Raw genomic sequence first — 19,737 nt, forward strand, 5'->3', positions numbered from 1 at the left:
ACTCCATCTGAGCTGAACAGTTACCACTCCCCAAAATCTGCCGTCACCTCCCTGTTGAAATCGCCATGCTGCTCTGAGCCGGGGCGAATAGAGACAAGTCTGGCTCCGCACCGAGGCGGGACCAGCATTTATTTCCCTGCCAACCCTCCGCGCAGACGGGAGCGGCTCCCCGCCCGCTCCCGCGCCCCGCCCGCTCCCGCGCCCCGCCCGCTCCCGCGCCCCGCCCGCTCCCGCGCCCCGCCCGCTCCCGCGCCCCGCCCGCTCCCGCGCCCCGCCCGCTCCCGCCGCCGCCGCACGGCCCGGCCCGCGCCCGCCTCCTGGCGGCGCCCGCCGGCACTGCCGGGCCCCCGGGAGGCGGAGCGGAGCCGGAGCCGGTGCCGGCGCCGGGCGTGTCCCCGGGGCGGGCAGAGCGAGGCAGGGCCGCGCAGAACAGGGCGGGACAGGGCAGGGCAGGGCAGGACAGGGCAGGGTGTCACCAGCCGGGCGCGCCTCAGGAGGAAGGCGCGTCCGGGACAAACGCGGAGAGATCCCTTTTCGCTTCGGGCAATCGGTCGTTTACGAGCTTGTCCCGGGCTGGGGCTTTTCTCATGGCCATAAGGAAAAAAGCAGAGCTGTTAAGTTTCTCCACAAAGTGTTAAACCGCAAGAGTGGGCAGGGCAGGAAACTCCTGCGGCAGAGCCGTGTGTGTCCGGCAGCGGCGGGGCAGAAGGAGCTGCCATGGCTGCAGCACACGGGGCAGAAGGAGCTGCCACGGCTGCGGCACACGGGGCAGAAGGAGCAGAGGGAGCTGCCACGGCTGCGGCACAAGGGGCAGAGGGAGCTGCCATGGCTGTGGCACACGGGGTGTAGGTGGGGCAGTCATCCTCCATGGCATCCACAGTGCTCTTGAATGGCTGGCTGGCTGCAAGCCCAGCTTCACGCTTTCCAGCTTCCTAAGAGAAGGAATTGGCATCAGCCAAGCAACAGATTAGGCCACCTTCTTGCCTCGTGCAGCTTGGAAACTACCTTCTCCCGGTTACAATGGGCCACAGAGCTGAAGAAACTCACTTGAAACCCGGGACAGACTGCCCCAGAAGTTCCTTAGATTCAAAGCTAGATCTTCCCCAGATGGTGACCGACAGAGGGATTGGTGACCTCTCTCCAGGAGGAGGAAGGTACCACAGGCTGGCTGCATGGGATGGGCACACAGCACCACCCAGCTGAACACTGTCCCCAGGTGGGATGTCACCTTACCAGCTGCTGTGGGCATAGGGTTTGTTTGAGTGCTGAGCGCACACACACAAAGAGCTCTGTGGGGTCAGCTCCCACACAGCCCTGTAACAGTGCAAAGTTCAGTGACGCTAAATAGCATTAAAATAAAAGAATTTGCAACAGGACGGCCCTAAACCCTCTCTTCTCCATGGAGATCTTGATACTAACATCATGCTGTGTTGCATTACATCCTTAGTGGGATGGTAGGATGTTCTCAGCACAGTACAATTCATAACCGTCACTTCACTGGTTTGCTTTTGCTCAGACATCTCTTTTTGTGCATGAAAGTTGAGCTAGCAGGACATGCACGACTTTATGAATATACAGCAACAATCTGTTGACTAAAACACAGAAGATATCTGGGGCTAACATGCTACTGAACTGCATTTTAGCATGCAGACATGCGATATGTTCCTGCAGGCCCAGCAGCTCTCAGTGCCAACGGGAGCTAGCAGTCTTCATCGGTCCTTAGAATAGGCTGATGCTTGGTCTTGTCGGAGCGTTTTGATTCTCTGCTTTATTTCATAGGGGTTTGTATTGTTTCACATAGGCATTTGTCGCTCAAGTCTTCTTCTTAGCATTGAACCCTGCCCGAACAACTGTACTCTTGTCTTTGCTTTTACTTCTTTTATGTTGTATAATTTCATCTTAAGTACTCCCCCACAGCTCATCGCAATGTCCTCACTAAAGCTGCACCATAGTCATGCAGTCATGCCTGGCAAACCTGGGCCTTGACTTGCAGACACTCAAATCCCTGGGGTGAGGCCTGACTTGTGGGTGTGTGAGCTCCAAGTGGGAGTTCAGCAGGACTGGCTCATTGCTTTCCTGCAAGGTGGAATAATATTCATGCTCCAATGCACTGCAAGCAAAGGCTACCAGTGAAATTTATTGCTGTTATGATACAGGAGGTTAAACCAGGGAACTGGAATGCTTCCTCTGGCCCTAAATTTCTACATTTTTCTCACAAACCGGTATAAATTCACGTGTTCTCCTGTGTTAATAATGTGTGTCTGAAAGGGCTTGTCTTCATGATGTAGCTGTAACCTAAAATAGGACTTAGCACATCTGTGTGCATTTCATATTAAAATGCTGGATTTCTTCTGTGGATGAGTTACCACACAAGGTGGAACAAGCTGTATTGGTATGAGAATACACAGACAGTGAGGGTTATACTGTCTAATTTTGGTTTTGACAATTTAAGGGCTAGACTGTGATGCATGTCCCCAGTTAGAGCAAGTACCATTAAGGGCTGGAGTGGCCATCCTGCCTCTTTTCATGCATTGGTCTCAGGCGGTACAGCTGTGTGAGGCCCCTAAATAGCTCACACAGCACACAGGCAGTGTAGCACTGGGGGACTTGTGGCTGGGTCAGAATGACCAAAACTGCTTTTTCTTTCCTCCTGCTGCAATAAACCCATTCCTCCCACTGCCACTCTTCACAGTCCATTGGCAACTGCTTTCTGCTTGCAGGGGAGAAAGGGCGGGGTGTGTGGTGGTGCTTGTCCCAGACCAGCGATTAGCTGGCATCCTCTTGGGAAGTGAGGGGAGAAGATAAAACAGAAATGAGACACTAGTCGAATTCTGTTACCTTGTGATAATAATTAACAGGAAATAGAAGCTGATACTCAGGCCTTCCAGCAAGCTTTTCTAGTGAATATGCATTCGATCAATCATTGGTCATTTCTACATTCTTCTGCAATTCCTTTTAATTATTTGACTGTTAGTTAAATAGTAAGTATTCCTACACAGCCTATTTAGGATGTGTGAAGTTTATATGAAGTAAACTTGCAAGGTACTTGTGCTCTTCTTGTTTCAGTTCTCATGCATTTCTTTAAGATTCTTTGAATCAGCATTTCTCTGACCCAAAGTAGAAATGCTAAAATAGACCAAGGATTTTTTATTTTAGAAAGTAACAAAACATTTTATTTAGGAAATGAACTTGTTTTGTGTAAAGGAAAAGGTTGAAAAGTACACCAGGAAGTGAAGTGTTTGAGTATGGGATTATTATAGATCTGTAATCACATAAACACTGAATTAATACAAGGAACAATAGAACTGTTGCCATTTCTGCCAGGAATTACCCATCTGATATTGGTAGGCACTCAGTGCCCAGACCTCATTGTGGCTCCTTTTTAGAAAGTCTGCCCACAGCCAGAAGTTGAGATGGCCAAGTGGCTGCTTGAAGTCAGACTTCAAGGGTAACCCTCATATTCTGTACAAGAAGGAAGGGAATTTTCTTGCTTGTGCACCCTCATTCTCTTGGTCTTTCTCGACTTGTCAGCATGGTTCTCTTTTGAAAACTGGAATAAACGAGATTTAACCACTAGATGGCTGTGTTCAGTAACAAAAGGCCATACATATATTCTCATTCTGCTATAATGCATACTAAAGATGCCTTATTATTTTTGTAAGCTCGATTCATCTTTTCATAGAGAAATTCATGTGGACAGGCCAAAGAGGCAGGACAGCCCTCCCTGACAAGGTTATTTGCTATAGAAGAAACCTTGGTTATTCTGTGCATTCATAGTTGAGCTACCCTAGATAAAAGGAGGGCTGTAGGGTGCAGTGCAGTGCAGTAGCTCCTCACAAAACTAGACTGAACGGGACAGCTTGGTCAGCATTGGTCCTGAGCAGGTATATCTTGAGCTGTCCTCTAGTGCTAGACCCAGACTAATTCTAAGGGAGGCCAAGGATGACATTTCCTGTGCAATATAATTACTTGTTTTAAGGATTTTTTTTTCCCCCCTGCAGAGCAGCTTTTTTGTTTCCACTGATTAGAAAGAGTAATTTTTAAAAAGAGAAAGGTTTTAACCGTTTCTTGTACATTTAAAATATGAAAATTGTGGGTTTACCTTAAGAGAGGAGCAGAAGTTCAGAGCAGTTCTGCCTGATCTGAAGCGATGCTGCGACCCAGGTACCAAGCATTATGATGAGTGCCCGGGGATAGGAACACTTTGCTTCTGAATCCATATCTGATAAAATCTTTTAAATAGATTCCTATTCTTTAGTATAAAACAGTGAAATGTAAGCATTCAGTAAAGCACTGGGTTAGTCACTGAGGTGTCCTGGAAGAGTGCTGTGGCACCAGAAAGCTTCTCTGCCCAACAAGGCTGAGTTCCTGGTCACTGTCACTCATGGGGACTCTGATATACACTGCCAGGGATAAGAAAAAACAGCAATGGAGAATGGCAGACAGGTCAGGCAATAGCTATTACAACTGCCTTCAAAAATTTTGGAGCAAATTCCCAGGCAAAGTCTATAGGGTTTTTTTGTACACCTTTTCACTGCTCCAGCAGTTACATTTGAATTTAGATTATTAGCTACTATATTAAAAATGAAACTACTGGGGTCAGCTGAGAGTGTTTGAGATTAAATTTAACTGAGGCTAAATTAGTTTAATTAAATTTTTAGCTTAATCTTAGTTTTTTTGGTGAAAGGAAGGCTCTTTCTACAGGGTATGTCATGAGAAAATGGTGACTGCAGATTTATTTACAAGACTTCATCAAAATTGTGCAAAACCTTTTTTTCAGTTTTTCAATTCATGTCATGGCAATAGAAATCAGTATAAATGTCAAATTATGCAAATAAGGAATTACACAAATATACTCTAGAGTATTTTCTTATCCTCAGTGGTGATTTATTTATTAACTTTTTGTCCATTTATGTCAATTGCCAGTAAGTCTCTGGAGTTCTCTTTGTTGTTTCTAGTAACAGGCCCAGGACTCATGCAAATTCAGAGAAAATACACAGTTGCAGCTTTCTAAAATGGGAAAGAGAGGGGTTTCTTAACAGACCATGAAGCTAAACTTGCATCCCTGTTTAGTCAGTCCTTGGTGAAACTGTTGTGATGCCAAATAGAAAGTGAGTTGTGATTGTGAACGTCTGTTTAGAGCCTGCCAGCTACGAGCTCAGCTCTGACCATCATCTTTTCTTACAGAAACATTGTACCTTCAAGACATTATGGTGTCTTTTGTTTGCTGCACCAGCACTAGGAGGCAGAATTAGGTATGTATATGTAATACACCTTTTTATAGAATATCTCAAACACCTGATCTAGTATATGAAAATGTTATGCAGAGCAGTGTATCGAGGAATGCTATTAAAAAACACCAACAACTGAAGCATTGATAGGTTAAAGGATTTGTATAGGCTGTATAGGAAAATTCTGGGAGACTCAAGAGCTGCCTCAAATTTCCCCAAACCCACAATATTATCTTACACACAGACAGGCCTGTAGAGAGTGGAAACTGAACTCTGGTGCTTGTTTCTTCTCTCCACGTAATTAATACCTGGTTGACCTTTTCCTTCTTTCTGTATGTGGCTGAAAGTGCTGCAGCTGTACCTTGCTCCTTGTGGGCACATACTGTTTGTTCTGCATACCTTTAGCAGTTGTCACAAATGCCCATTAGCAGATGTGTGTATGAAGTTATTGCTATTTAGTTACAGAAGTGACACATAACATCAGGGATGAACACTGACAAAAAGGCAAGCTGTCAGATACTGATTCAACAGGCTCAGGACTGCTCATCTGGAACCCAGGGCACCACGAGGTCAAGTACTTCCCCTTATTCAACCACACACAATACTCCTGGCTGCTCTGTATTTTTAGTTTCAAGTGTTTTCTATCTTTGGTATTGCATTGTTCCACCAACAATCAAGATGTAAGAAAAGTTTTGAAGTGAAGAGCTGCCAGGAAACTTTGTTGGAAAGCTTGTGGTGTTAACCCAGGTGCTGACGTGCTTCTTGCACTCAGATTTGAAGGGATGACAATGGAAGATTTCAAGCTGCAGGCAAAGCCATGTCAGTCCTGGATGGTTTTCTGTAAGCAGGTGGAGGTGACACCTTCCTCAGGAAAGTAATATCAAGTAGTAAAAACACAGGCAGAGAGGCAGTGTGTAGCAGCAGGATTTTCTAGGGCCTTCTTTCTAGGAGAGCTGAAGTGCGTTTATGAGAAGCATTTTGCCTGGCTGGTGGTGCTCCTTGGGTTGGTAACAATATTAATGGCTGTTTGGGTCACTTTCAATTTCAGCATTGAAATTTGCATGAGGTTTAAAAGGAGAAGAGATTCTTTTCTAATCTTCTCCTTTTGCAGTTTTAATCAATGAATGAGTATGCTTAGGTAGGCAGGTCTTCCTCTGCTGTGCTGGTAACCCAGCCCTCAGAGAGATGGGTTTGAACTGGAGAGCCTCCAAGTGGTCACTTTAACAACTATCTGCCTCCTTAAAGCTGACAACAATGCTGTCCGTAAATAAAGTGTTCAGGCAAGTGTAGGTTGTTTACCTGATTCGTATTCAGTGTATCACCCCTCTTTTCTGTTTTTAAAAAGCAATATGTGTGAGTTCTTTCATGAAGCTCTGAGGAGCGAGCTGTAGCCCACATAGTTATGTATTTCTCATTGCTGTGGTATTTGGATATTTTTTGACTCTCTAGTGGATGAAAGTCAGCTACTGAAGCTTGTTTTTTCTCTGCCTTCAACAGACACTGGAAGAGGAAGGAACATGGAGAAAATTATTAAAGAGGGAGAAAACATTTAGGAGTAGTGACTATGTGATTTCTCAAGCCAAAAAGGCATTAAGTGGTTCTTCAGGGAGTAATTCTCCCAAGCTCTTGAGTCATGTTTAGCCTTGATCACATAAGCAGAGTGCAGCAGCTCTTGAAGGACTTGCTGGCTCCACCGGACACATGTGGGCACTCTGCCAGTCAGCCTGAGTGAGAAGGCAGAGAGGGCAGGGACGTGCCTCTGGGGAGGTGATGCCTCCAAAAAGGTATCTATAGACGATGTCTGTAGAGGACTACAGATGACTAGATGTTTTCTCTGGGAGGTCTAGAGAATACTTTTTGTTGTTGCTATTAGGTAACATTGTCCTGTACTTTTGTTATGGTTAGAAATAAAACCTAGACTTGTGGTAGGATGGATGCAGCACTGGCTGGTCTGGCTAGCAAGAGGCAAGGTGAGGTTGTACACCCACATGGCGTTCTCCAAAACCTGGAGGGTGCAGTTGGAGGGTGTGAGAGCCAGCCCTGCCTTACCCACTGAGGTGGGGACCCTTTGGTCTCTCCCATGGAGTGTAGGGATGGACACAGCTCACCCAGGGTGAGCTATTCCTGAGGCTTTCCCACAGCTCTTCCCATAAGATGAACACATCTTCAGCCCTTTCCTCTGAAAACAATTGCAGCGAGAAAGTGCAAATAGCTCAGCACAGAGTCCAAAGCCTGGGTGTGCTCCCAAGCACAGGGTGAATAAAAGAAACACACAGCTGGGTAGGCTGCTAATCACTTGGTGGAAACATTTCTTAATTATGCAACAGGCAGCCTTAAATAACCTCCTAGAAAAAAAACCCAAACACTTCTGCCCTCATGATGCATTACCTCCTTAAAGAGGCAGAGAAGCTCTGAGAGACAGCAGAGATGGGAAGCCACTGGGAAGTCCTGTGGGCTTCGCAGAGCAGCTGTGGTGCAAGGGGTAGCCCAACAAGAACCATAGGCTGGAAAGCCAGGAACTTCAGACAGTCTAGGGTGGTGGCTGGTTGTGGAGCAATGTGCTTGTTTGCAGAGGGGAAGATGAAATATAGCAGGCAGGAAGGCCAGCTGCCAGCCAAGCAAGCGGGAGACTGTGACAAGCAAAGGGGAGGCAAAAAATGGCTAAAAGAGGAACTGGGTAGGAGAATCTACCCACAAGCAAGCTTCTCAGCTAGCAGTGTGACAGCACTCTCACTGTACGATGGCACCTGTGCTGACCACAGGCACTGCCCTGATGCCCGGGCAAGCTTGGGATACTCCACACACTCAGTCCCATCCCAGCATGGGCAGGCAGCAACGAGCCTCTGCAACTGGAAAGCACAGAGGTGAAGATGTGAGGACATGAAGACCATGCATGCAGAGAAGGTGTTGTGATCCACCAGCCCCTGGAAGGCAATGGACTAGTGGGAACTGAAGGCATCATTTGAAGACATCAGACAAGTGTGCATGACTGCTGCTCCAGCCAAAATCCTGCTTCCCATCTGACATCTTCTCACAGCAATGGATGGAAGTAGCTGAGACATTTTAGAAAAATAGGACAATATTTTTGTCACAGTTTAACACTAGGCTAGCAATTAAATGAATGACAGATGTTCTTTATTAGCCCCTCTCCCTTCCCCTACAGGGAAAGGAGAGAGAATAAGGAAGGGAGAATTACGGGTTGGAAAGTAAACTACACAGCTTGAATGAAATAACTAATGATGAAAATGAAAATAATGAGATATATACAAAACCACTATCAGACCTCCCCCCATAATGCTTACATCACCACTGAGGCTGCAGGCCAGGCCCTGGAAAAGTCTCACACTGGGCTTCTGGAGTCAGTGGCAGACTGGAGCTGGAATACACATACTCAGGAGTGCATGGATTGGGATTAAAGGCAGACAAATGGACAGAGTCCTCTCAGGATGTGGGCCATGGACAAAGAGAGCTTGCCCCTCATCATCCCTCAAATTTATACCAAGTATGACACATATGGGACTTAACTGAAAAGTAAAATTACTAGAAAGAAAACTGGTTCTATCCTGGCTCAACCCAGGACAATTTTCACGTTGCTTGGAGAGATGCAGCTGGAGAACAGAGCTGTGTCTAAAACAACTCATCCTGGACTGAAATAAAGAAAAAGAGACTTACATACAAACATGTGCACCTAGGGTACAGAGACGTGTGAAAAGCATCTAGATATAGTGTCTGTGGAACAAGAACTATTTTCACATGGGAAAGGAAAAGGTTGCATGAACCACAATACACTTCCAATTTCTGTTTTACAGTAGGAAGATAAGATACCATCTGAAAGCTGGCACAATTTGTTTTTAAAACACGTATCTGTGGAAATCCTATACTTAAAAAAAAAAAAGTGACAGAAATCAGAATAAACCACTTTGTTTACGAAAATAGCTAGATGATCTAGAAAACTTTTCTTGTGATGACAAGCCATGTGAAATCTGTGCAGATAAGCCATCACCAGTGGCTTGTTTCTCCTGTGCCTCACTGACAAGATACGGGGAGGAGTATGCGTAATTAATACCCAGGGGAAAAGTAGAGGACATCTGTTGAAGTAATCCCTCCTTACTCACAAGTGGGTATTGATCAAATGAAATCAAATATGCTTTTGTACTTGTATTCCTCTGGACAGCAGAGTCTGGAGATGGTCCAAGCAGAAGCAGCAGAGGAGCTGCTAAGTGGCCTGGTGGTACAGCATCCCACCCACCACTGCATACCTCGAGGGGTGGAGGAGGTGGGACAGGAGAGACCCTCAGCTGAGATGTGCCCATGCACTGCTCTGCTGGTGGTCACAAAGGACAGACTCATCCATTCTGGGTGAATCTGACTGATTTTTTATTATTTTTTTTTAAGATTTTCACATGTGATCTTTTATTAAGCTAAAAATAGGAGGACAAAAATGAGTATTTGAAGGCTGGAAAAAATCACCTGTAATTTGTTCGGGAAACTCAGGTTATTCTGTGATGTGCAAGAGAAGTTTCTGGGTGTGGTGTGACCTGTCTTTTCCTGTTTCTCACTGTTATTCAGCAAGATGATGGCTTTTTAATTGCAGTTATTATCTTTATGTGATAAACTTAGTTCTGGTGACAAGATAAATAAAGTTGTAAACAAGAGCTCATCTGCCTTTCACCAGTTTCTTTGGTTAAGTAACTTAGGTTAGTCATGGAGTAAAGCAAGGTACAATGTAAATACCCTGTCCTTTTTAGCCAGCCCTTCAGTAATATTGTGCCAAGTAAGGACTTAAGGTTTTAACATTGTGTACAATGATATTGCAAAAAGCTTATGCTGTTTTACAGAGGGAATTTTACAGCAATAAGCTGCAGTGTTAAAGCAACAAAACTGTCTGCTTTCTCTTTCTTCATCCTGATCACAATTTTTCAGGGAAAATGAGTTACACAAAATTTTTACCTCTTAAATTTGTAATTACAGTTCCCTTGACATTTCAAATCCTGGAAATATCTAGAGTACAGATGCTGTGAGCAGTTCATTTGCTGTGAGCAAGGCTAAGCACAGCTCTGCACGTCGCTCTGTCGCAAGCAACTGGTGCAGTGTGAGCGTGTCCGCCCGTACTCGCGCCTCCGGTTCTCTAGAGAGTCATTCTGAGAAAAGCTGAGATGGACAAACCAGTATTTAATGGCAAAAAAAAGCTGTGTGCTTGTGGGTGTCTGGGGTGGTGTCAGTGGTTAGAGACTCACACCTAGCTGATGCTTCACTGCATGATTTGGGTGGGGGTTGAATGGCCAGGCTGGGCAGCAGACACACTGCTGAGGTCTTCCTTCCTCCCATGCTGGAAACACACTTGTTTGTGTGGGGGACACAGTCTGGGGACTTTCTGAGACAGTTGCTTTTGAAATTCATGGAAAATGTGGCAAAACCTGGAAAAAAACCTAGATTCTGCTGGTCTGTTTTTCTGGAAGCAGCAAAAAGATTTCCAGGGGGTTTGCCACACATCCTAGAGACCCTGGGCCATATTTTGTGTGATGCGGGTGAACTCATGGAGGCTGCATTGAGCTTGGGGTGAAAGCAAGTTCTAATGAGCAGACTTCGTCGGCTTTCCACATTGCCTTGGTCGTGCTGGAGAACCCAAGGAAAGGGCTTTGGCTCCTGCAGGCTGCCTAGAGGGGACTGCCTGAGGAACTGCTGGGCAGGGATGGATGTCTTGACCTGCTTGAGTGCCCTGCTGGGAACCACCTCAGTTTACAGCCAGGCAGACCTCAGGGTAAAGCTGCAATGCTGGTGTTTGGTGCCATGCAAAATACATGGAGAGGCGGAAAGAAATGGCATCCCACTGGCAGAGACTGCTAGTGGGACACATGACATTTGAACACCACCTGAATCTGGGCTGAGCTGGCTTGCAAAGTGGCTTGGAGCTGGACAAGGGGGATCCAGCAACCTGCCCCAGGAGCTGTCGAGCATAATAGACAAGCGTAGGTGTGGTCATGCTGAACTCTAGTCACCAAGATGCACCACATAGCATAGAGGTTGATGACAGTTGGTCTACTGTAAATTTGTCATTTTACATTTCTTTTTGTAAGAAAAATAAAAATATCTCAATTCTTCATGAGCTTCTCACCTCCTCCCCCAAATATAAACTAATCTGAGAGCTATTTAGTTGTCACTTACATGGCACTTTTGATTCTGATAGCAAATAAACTTAGTTCTTTTACTTGTGTTCCTTGGTGCAAATAATTATAGTTTCTTAGACTAATGCTTGAAAGTTTTCAGTGACCTGATGGAGGAAAACAATAGCACGTTGTTGTCTCCTATTTAATAGGAGGAGAGGGGAATAAAAATATTAATTATGTTTGTAGCTTGTTTAGCCTTTGTACAATACATCAATTGAGTAGAATTAAAAATAAAGACCATCACATTTTCCAGACTGAGGGACCAAAGGGTCCTTTCCTCAGCTGTGCTGGAGCAGCTGAGGAGCCAGAGTGGCAGTGGAGCTGGGTGGCTGGTGCAGACACGTAGGAGTAGCGAACTTTTGGCATTGCCACATAATGCCAAAACCTGACAGTTGAACTCTGAGTGCTCAGTGTGTCATCAGCTTGTTCTTTTGACACCTGACTTGTTTACAGCATGAATACTTGTCTCCCACATACAGGGATTGAAACTCCCTGAAGTCTAGCACCAGGTGCCAGAATATAGGGTGGTTTACACATTTTGAACAACGGGTAGGAAAAAAATGTTACCAGGTATGAAAATTTTTCAAGGGTTTGACCTTGCTTATTTTTCATGTAGATTAGGTGACTACAGAGGGGCTGCTAAAGGTTAATGACACTAGAGAGCCCTTATACTGTAGGTTTTCTCCCTCAGTCAATTTTTGTCTCAAGTCAAAAGTTTCTTGCATTTCAGAACTGACAGCTGATGGGCTGTGTAAAATTATTAGATTTTTTTAAGGGATTTCCACTTTATCAAAACAGAACATGAAAATTTGTAGAAGGATGAATTTAAGAACATTTTGGACATCTGAGTTGCACTCACACTGAGGGAAAATCAGAGTTTGGCAATTCTAAAGGCAATAAAGAATTTTTTATCATCGAATTAATCTCAGCAGTAGTAAATGTGTCCTCTGGGGATAATAAAATTCTAAACACAGAGGGAAAAACTGTTCAGTAAACATCCTGGTTCTGTATCTAACATTTCCTTTAAATATTAATGTAATGGAAAGTATTGTTCTTATGTGAAGTAAATAACGTCCCTTCTTCCTGAATGCAACGTACACCCAGAAATGCTACAATAGTTGCCTGAAGAAAGAAAACAACCATTGCAATTCTATGCTATTAGAAAACCAGGCTTCTTAAACCTGATTCCATCCTTTGCTGGTATCAACTACTAGCCTGGTGATAAAAGCAATTATGTAGACTTTTTTGAGGTATTTTGTTTCAGTATTGTTCAATGTTTCGGCAGAAAAATCCTTGCCAGCAACTCTTGCTGGCAAAAAACTCATGCCCATTAAACTGAGAACTGATGCCCCAGCAGAATTACTAATGGGTTGGCAATAAGAAATCTTCACCACATGACTTCTCTAGTTACTTTCTGCAGAGATCAGTGCCAGATTTGATCTCATTCTACATTTTCATCTGTGGCCAGGAAGAAATTATTAAGGCACTGGTGATAAAACCCAAAGATGACAGGAACACTGGGAAAGCGGTAAAAAAGAGGAGGCTGAGGAGTCAGACTGTGGAAATTAGATGGATTAGCAATCTAGACCCACTGAAACAAATGCACATTAATACAGGCAAATAAAAGGTGGAGTATTATATCCTAAGAACAGCAAAGTACATAGGGGGCACGGTGAACAAGTAGCTGAATATGAGTTCAGAGTTCATTACAGGTTTAGAAGGGAATGATGCAATTCATGGATGCATAACCAAGCTAGGAGAAGAGGTGATTCTTGCCCCTCTATTTCTCATTGCTGGGATTTCTTGCCATGCTAGTAATTCTAAGTCTTTTTATCAGTACATCCCAGGTCTCACTTAGATCATCATTTTATCTTTATTATGAATATTTATCCACTGTAAAAAAGGGTATTTATTCCTTGATTATGGCAATAAGACACTGCAGAAATAGGTATAAGCCAGTTGGATGAACTTCTCACTTAACTTCCTTGTTCATGCCACAGTGGTTTATTCTCATCTCCCTTGGTAACCTTGAAAACCTCGGAGTAAACAAGTGGGTCATCTGTTTCCCCCAGTTTGTAGCATTAATCACTGTGTAAGCCGGATACAAATTCCCTGGTACATCTCAGCTGTGTTATGATTCAAATAAGCTAAACATACTGATCTGCAGCCAGCTACAAGTGGTGTACAGAGATCTGTAGCCCAGTACTTTTCCTTGTCATTTGACAACATTTGAGATCTTTTGCTTTGTTAGAAAGAGAAATTGAGGATGGAACCAGGTAGTTCTTGGATGAAATTCCATTGGCTACAAAGGAAAAATGTGTTTTCTTGAATCCATTATTAAAGCAAGCAGAGGTTATATTCTTTGGCAACAATGCCAATATCCTGCCATTAACACTTATTCCAAACAGCCTTGCTGTGATATAACTGTATTTGCTCTGATTTTCTACCATTTCTACCATATTGAGCCTGAACTGGAAATAATTTGAGGATTCAAATACATTTCTAGAACCTAGGAAATGGTAATGAAGAGGCCTTAGTATTTAGCTGGTTTTGGCACAGAGACATGCATCTGGTTCCACACACTCCCTTTGGGCAAGTTTTGTTTTGATTCCTGTATATTCCATGGAGTACCTGAAAGAAAACAAGATAAAGTGACTTCAGAAAAATGAAAGAGAAGTATCAAAAGGTAAGACTTGGTTGATCCCAAAGTTACTTTGTTAGTCGGAAGTGAATACGTCCTCAATGCCGATAGAAAGTACTGTTATTTGCATACTGGACCTGTCACCTCAGGATGTCACTGCATACTCTAATAATCAGTGAACTTCATCACATAACTACTGAGGAGAGTTAGGTGAGTGTTATTTATCTGATTTCATGCAGAATCAATATATAAATGGAAGAAATGAGACGTTAATTACCCCTAATATGCAAGGCATTTAAAAGCCATTGATTTCACAAGGCACTAGTCACCATAAACCTCTACATCTGGAATAGTCATCTGGACGCTCCTTTAGTCAAGGGAGGGAAAGACAACAGAGGCAAATTCCACCTGGGGTGTCTGCACCACAAAAGTGGAATACCAAAATGCAGCCTACACCAGCTGTGGTCATCCACTTACCCTCATCTCATGTATTTGCTATCCTGAGATTCTCCGGAAAAAATTACAAAACATATCCAGGGAATTTCCATGCAGTCCTTGATGCTATCTTTAGAGTGCTCTAATGCAATTTCAGAATAAAGAACTTGTTTGTACTTTTTCATGTGTCTACTTGTCTCTGCTTCACCCAGCTCAAAACAAGAGAGTTTATAGATTAAACACTTACTGGTTCCACATACCTATAAAGTTATCATCTCTTGGTTTTGCTGACCTCTGTGATGTCCTGTGATTATGTTCCATCTACTATAGGCTTTGCTGGGTTTATTTTATATTATTATTATATTTTAATCATTACAGTATTAAAACAGAGGTTTATTCAATCTTTTATACATTAGCAATTTTTTTTAATAGCTTATTGCTCTTTAACTGGGCAAAAATAAGTCAGGATCAATATGATCTAGCTACACATTCTCTAGTATGGAAAGTATTTAGTTACACCCTGAAACATAATATAAAGAGTATGTTCATAAAAAGAGGGCTAGGTACAAACAGCTCCAGCAGCTACACTGCAGATGTTATTATTACAGGCTGAACCTTCCTTGTAGAGAAGAAAAAAAGAGATAAACCTACCCATGACTACTAATACATTTCCTGCTGGACTTTGATGAGAGCTTAATTCAAAGTTAGTTCCAAATAGGAAGCACTGTTAACTCAGAAGAGTAAATACTGTGAATTTGGAAGGTCAGTCCTTTGCAGAGCATGGGTGGACTTCTGTATTTCTACCGATGAAGCCACCTGCAAGATGAAGAAGGCAAACATAAAAGAGGAGCATTAGGCACCGGAAATTTTCTGCAAGCCAGGCTGTGACCTTCACCTTCTCTGAAGCCTCAGGAGTGGAGGAACATGCCTAACCCAGAAGCAGGTGTGAAGGTGGGGGAGCAGTGAGGTAGAAGTCTTGTTGCTGTGCAAAATGGAACCACAGGTAGCTTGGGGAACTGGCTGAAGCTAGAAAAGCTGTGCCATCTACAGCACATGTAGACACTTTTGTAAGTGAATATAGTCACACAGTGGAAAGTATAACAAGGCTCTGCACATTAGAGATCAGCTTGTTCTTGGTCACAGCTGTTGGCAGGTTTCTTTTCTGGGAGAAGAGTGAGCCTGGATAAGAAAACAGATGAGTGACAGTGAGGTAGCTCAGCATTGTAGGTAATGATGTGGTTGTAGTTAACTTCAAATATGCAGACACGTGAAAAACACAAATCTTTAGAAAAAAATCTTACCACTCTGAGGAGGACTGAGTACATAATGGAGCCCAGAGTGGAATCTGGTGTAGCCCCAATGCAGTGGAGATGAGCAAAGCTTAAAGGTCTGATGTCACAGCAAACTGCCTGAACTGAAAGTTGGTTTAATAAATAATGAAACTCCGATGATATTAAATTCTGCCTTAATAGGTCTTCCCTGTTGTGTGCCCAAAAGAAAAAGCGAGAGGAAGAAAATTTTGGTGATTAATATGTTAAATTTGACATTCATGTAGACTCAGGTTTTGCTGGGCCTGACGGGGCCTGAGCTGCACGTCTGGTCGAGTAATGCATTTTGAACTTTAACGGTGCACACTACTGATATGACTCAAATGCACAGGAGTGCCAGCAAGTACCTGAGGCTTTCCTGCCTCCAAGCACCTGACCTGGCACCAGCCTTCAAAGAGAACAGCTCTGCCAAGGGTCATCATTCATTGCTCTATCACCACCACCCAAACTTCCCTTTTTTTAAAAAAAACATATCTGGAAATGATGACTTTTTTCTTTTAGGCAAATGTAGGCTGGTCTAGACATGCATGTGATTGTGAAAAAGCCATGCAATATCATCCTTTTCTGTTAGACTGTGTGTTAATAATACGTAAATGAAAAATAATGGGATCTCTTCCCTCCAGTAGAAATAAGTCTTGTCCTCACTGCAAGTAGGAAGTTCCAGGCTAAATAAGCTATAACCTATCATGCTGAAATACCAGTTGGGATACTTTTCTTGCTTTTAAAGTGGTTGTGCATTAAGGACCACAGCAAAGGCTAAGACACTAATTCCCAGTAAACTGTAACCAGCAAGCAGTGCAAGAAGTGCATGTATTTAAATGAGATCTTAACAACAAGGTCTGCCTAGATAGGCATGACTTTATGGGATGAAGATTGCAATAAAAGCCGTTTTAGGTGCATCTTTTCACTACAGAATGTATAAGAGGAAGTGACAGACATTTTTATAAGTTAGCTGACCAAATGCCCATCCTAATTATCCTACAGCATGCCTGGAGTGAAGTTGCTGAAGTCAACTGAATTATTAAAGGTTTACAGCAATATAAATATTACTGGAGTTTGCAGTAAGGTGTTTGCCAGGCATCACTGCAGCATGCAGTCGTCTGTCACCAATGTCAGGCAACAGGAAGCAAAATTAGTCCTGCAACAAGTAATGTTAGTTAGTGGGAATTCTGACTGGTGATCTCATAGTACATAATTCTTTGCCTCATGACCAAATTCTGCCCCATGGTACTTAGCAATGTATCTCAGAGTGGTCAGTAAGAAAAGCGTTGATTTCGAAGCTCAAACCACTGCACTGAGCTGTGTTCCTCGAAGCAGATCCCCTGCTCACTGCCTTAGTTTCACATTGTAAATGATAGGGGAATTTTGACCTCTTCTTGTGATATGCCCCCAAACAGTCACTTTTAAAAAAAACAACAGTACTGGCTGGGAGTTGGACTCACTCATGATGTGCATTCATATGAGCTCACATGAATCCCATGACATGGAGCCATAATCAGAGAACAAAACCTATGTTTTTTCCCCCTCCAGTAATTCACCAGGGGAAATCTGACTTCCTGCCTAACACAGATGTGTACTAGAGCTTAATAAAAAAAAAAAAAATAAAAAAAAAAAAAAGGGAGGGGGAGAAAAAAGAAGCTAAATCAATAACAAGAAGAATAAGTGCTGTCAGGGCTTGAAGGTGGTGGGAGGTGGGGGAGGTTACATACATAATGTTATTCACTTTAGTGAGGCCGGAGGAGGGGGCAGTCTGGATAGCATGCCGTAGGCTGTCTTTCAATATTAGACACAGGGAGTTTTTGGAGAATTAACATTAGTACAAAAAGAAGTCATCGTAAAACTCCCAAGCAAAATTACCTGCTCTTATTTTAGGTTTCTGTTTGACAGGCATTAAATAAGTTTTTGGTTTTTTTAATATATATATATGTATGTATATATACAGACAGGCTTTTTTGGCAACAGACATTTATCTTGACAAATGGAGACATAATCACACCGGGGTGCCTAGATTTCCTACAGCAGTTGTTTGGTGTAAGAAGGCTGCAAAGGCCCCTTTGTAGGGGTGCTGGGCTGCCCAGAGCAGCAGGAGGACAGCCAGGGCTCTGGCCAGCCAGCAGGGGCAGGGGACTGCTGGACCTTGGGGGAACTGACTAGGTTGGCTCAGGTTGAGAAGCAATAATGCTCATAGAGGAGCCATGGCTGTTCTTCTAAAGATAAGAGGAATAACCCTTGTAGCTACTGGCAGTCTTCTCCAAAATTGATGGTCAAGGAAAAGGGGAATTAAGGTAGCAGCTCAATTAAACCACTTCTAAACATTTTGTCTTTCTTCCTATGCAGCTAGGACAACCCTTTAGAACCAGGCAAAGGTTGATGCTACCAGCATTTATCAGCAATGTAGAGAAGGCATCAGCACAGAAATGACTGAACAAGTTGACATTAGTGCATTGAATCTGCTCCCATCAGTGACAGGTTTGCTGCACTGTGTGTTAAACACAAGCACCTGAGAGATGGAGCACTTGGGTATAAAGGCACCTATACTTCTAACTCAGGGTTTTAAGGGGCAGTTTAATAAAAACTGAAATTGTAACTGTTCAGTGTTGTGGTTTTCTATTTTGGTGCTGTACATATTACACTGCATTGTCCTACTCAAGTATGCAGGACAGTTATGTGGTGGCTGCTTCCCTGTGGCTCTCACCTGAACAAAATCATATCACTGTGCTGAACTACTTATTTTGCACGGATTGAATGCGTAAGCTGACGTCATGCACTGTGGCCTCACGGCCCCAAGTGCACAAAATTATGCTCAGCATTAATTTTTTGAGATCTATATCCAAAACTCTCTTATAGCCAACATCTAGACACTACTGAAATCTGCACAGCCCTTCCCCCCAAATACTGCTTGAGGTCCTTCAGTTCCATTGTCAGTAAAGTCCCCAGGTACTGAGGATCTCTCTAGTGAGTCTGTGTCCCCATTACCACACTGCAGAGGTGCTTAGAGACTTTCCTGGTGCCAAAGTCTCAGCAGGACTCTCAAACAAAGCATCGTCCTGGGCATCTGAATGACCAGGTGTGTCCCTACCAGATATCCCTGACTCTCACTGCCTCCTAAACACTGCTAGGGATGAGCAGGTCCAGGCTGTTAGTGTGTCAGCTGGAATCTGTACACCAAGTTGCATGGCACACAACTCATGAATGGCTAATCAAATAACATCCTAACTTAAATAACCACTTCTTGATAACAACCTCAAAGAAACACAGTTTGTTGATGGGGTCTGCATGCAGCAGAGTAGCACTGCACATTTTGGGGCCCTGCATATGCAGGTAACTTTTCTCTTCCGCATTGCTGGGCAAGGGGGAGTACTGTGAAGGATGGGAATAAACACATGCAGGAAGGAAGGATGGGCAGATGGCTCATAGGCAGTAAATAGAATACCTTATCTTCTGTGTAAATGTAGAACATTACAGCCTGTACCTAAGCCTGTACCAGCAGGGACTCTATTCTTGCTTTCCCTGCAACGACCAACAACAGAGTCCTGTGTGGGGCTCCTGGGACACACACTTAGGTCAATAGCTTGATGTGTTTTGATCTAACTTAGTAAACACTGTTTGATGTTCCCAGCCCTACTAAGTGGCCTTAATACACCAAAGACTTGCTAAGCAGGGCACTGAAGTATCAAAAGATAAACTGACATTCTCTCTACATAAAAAAAATGTCTAAGTGCTTTCTTCTTTTCTTTGACATAAATTTTCTGTTATTATAGTGGATAGATCCCTGAGAAATACAAAAACAAGATAATATTCAGATCACCATCTTCCCAGTCAGGAATTACCGTAATGATCTAAAAATGTCCCTTTCCCAGACAAAATGAATGTGTAAGCACAGCCTCAGCAACAATCACTTCCTCCACTGTATTATAAGGAATTCCAGTGTAATA

The sequence above is a fragment of the Apus apus genome, chromosome 3, assembly GCF_020740795.1.
Source record: "Apus apus isolate bApuApu2 chromosome 3, bApuApu2.pri.cur, whole genome shotgun sequence".
NCBI lineage: Eukaryota > Metazoa > Chordata > Aves > Apodiformes > Apodidae > Apus > Apus apus.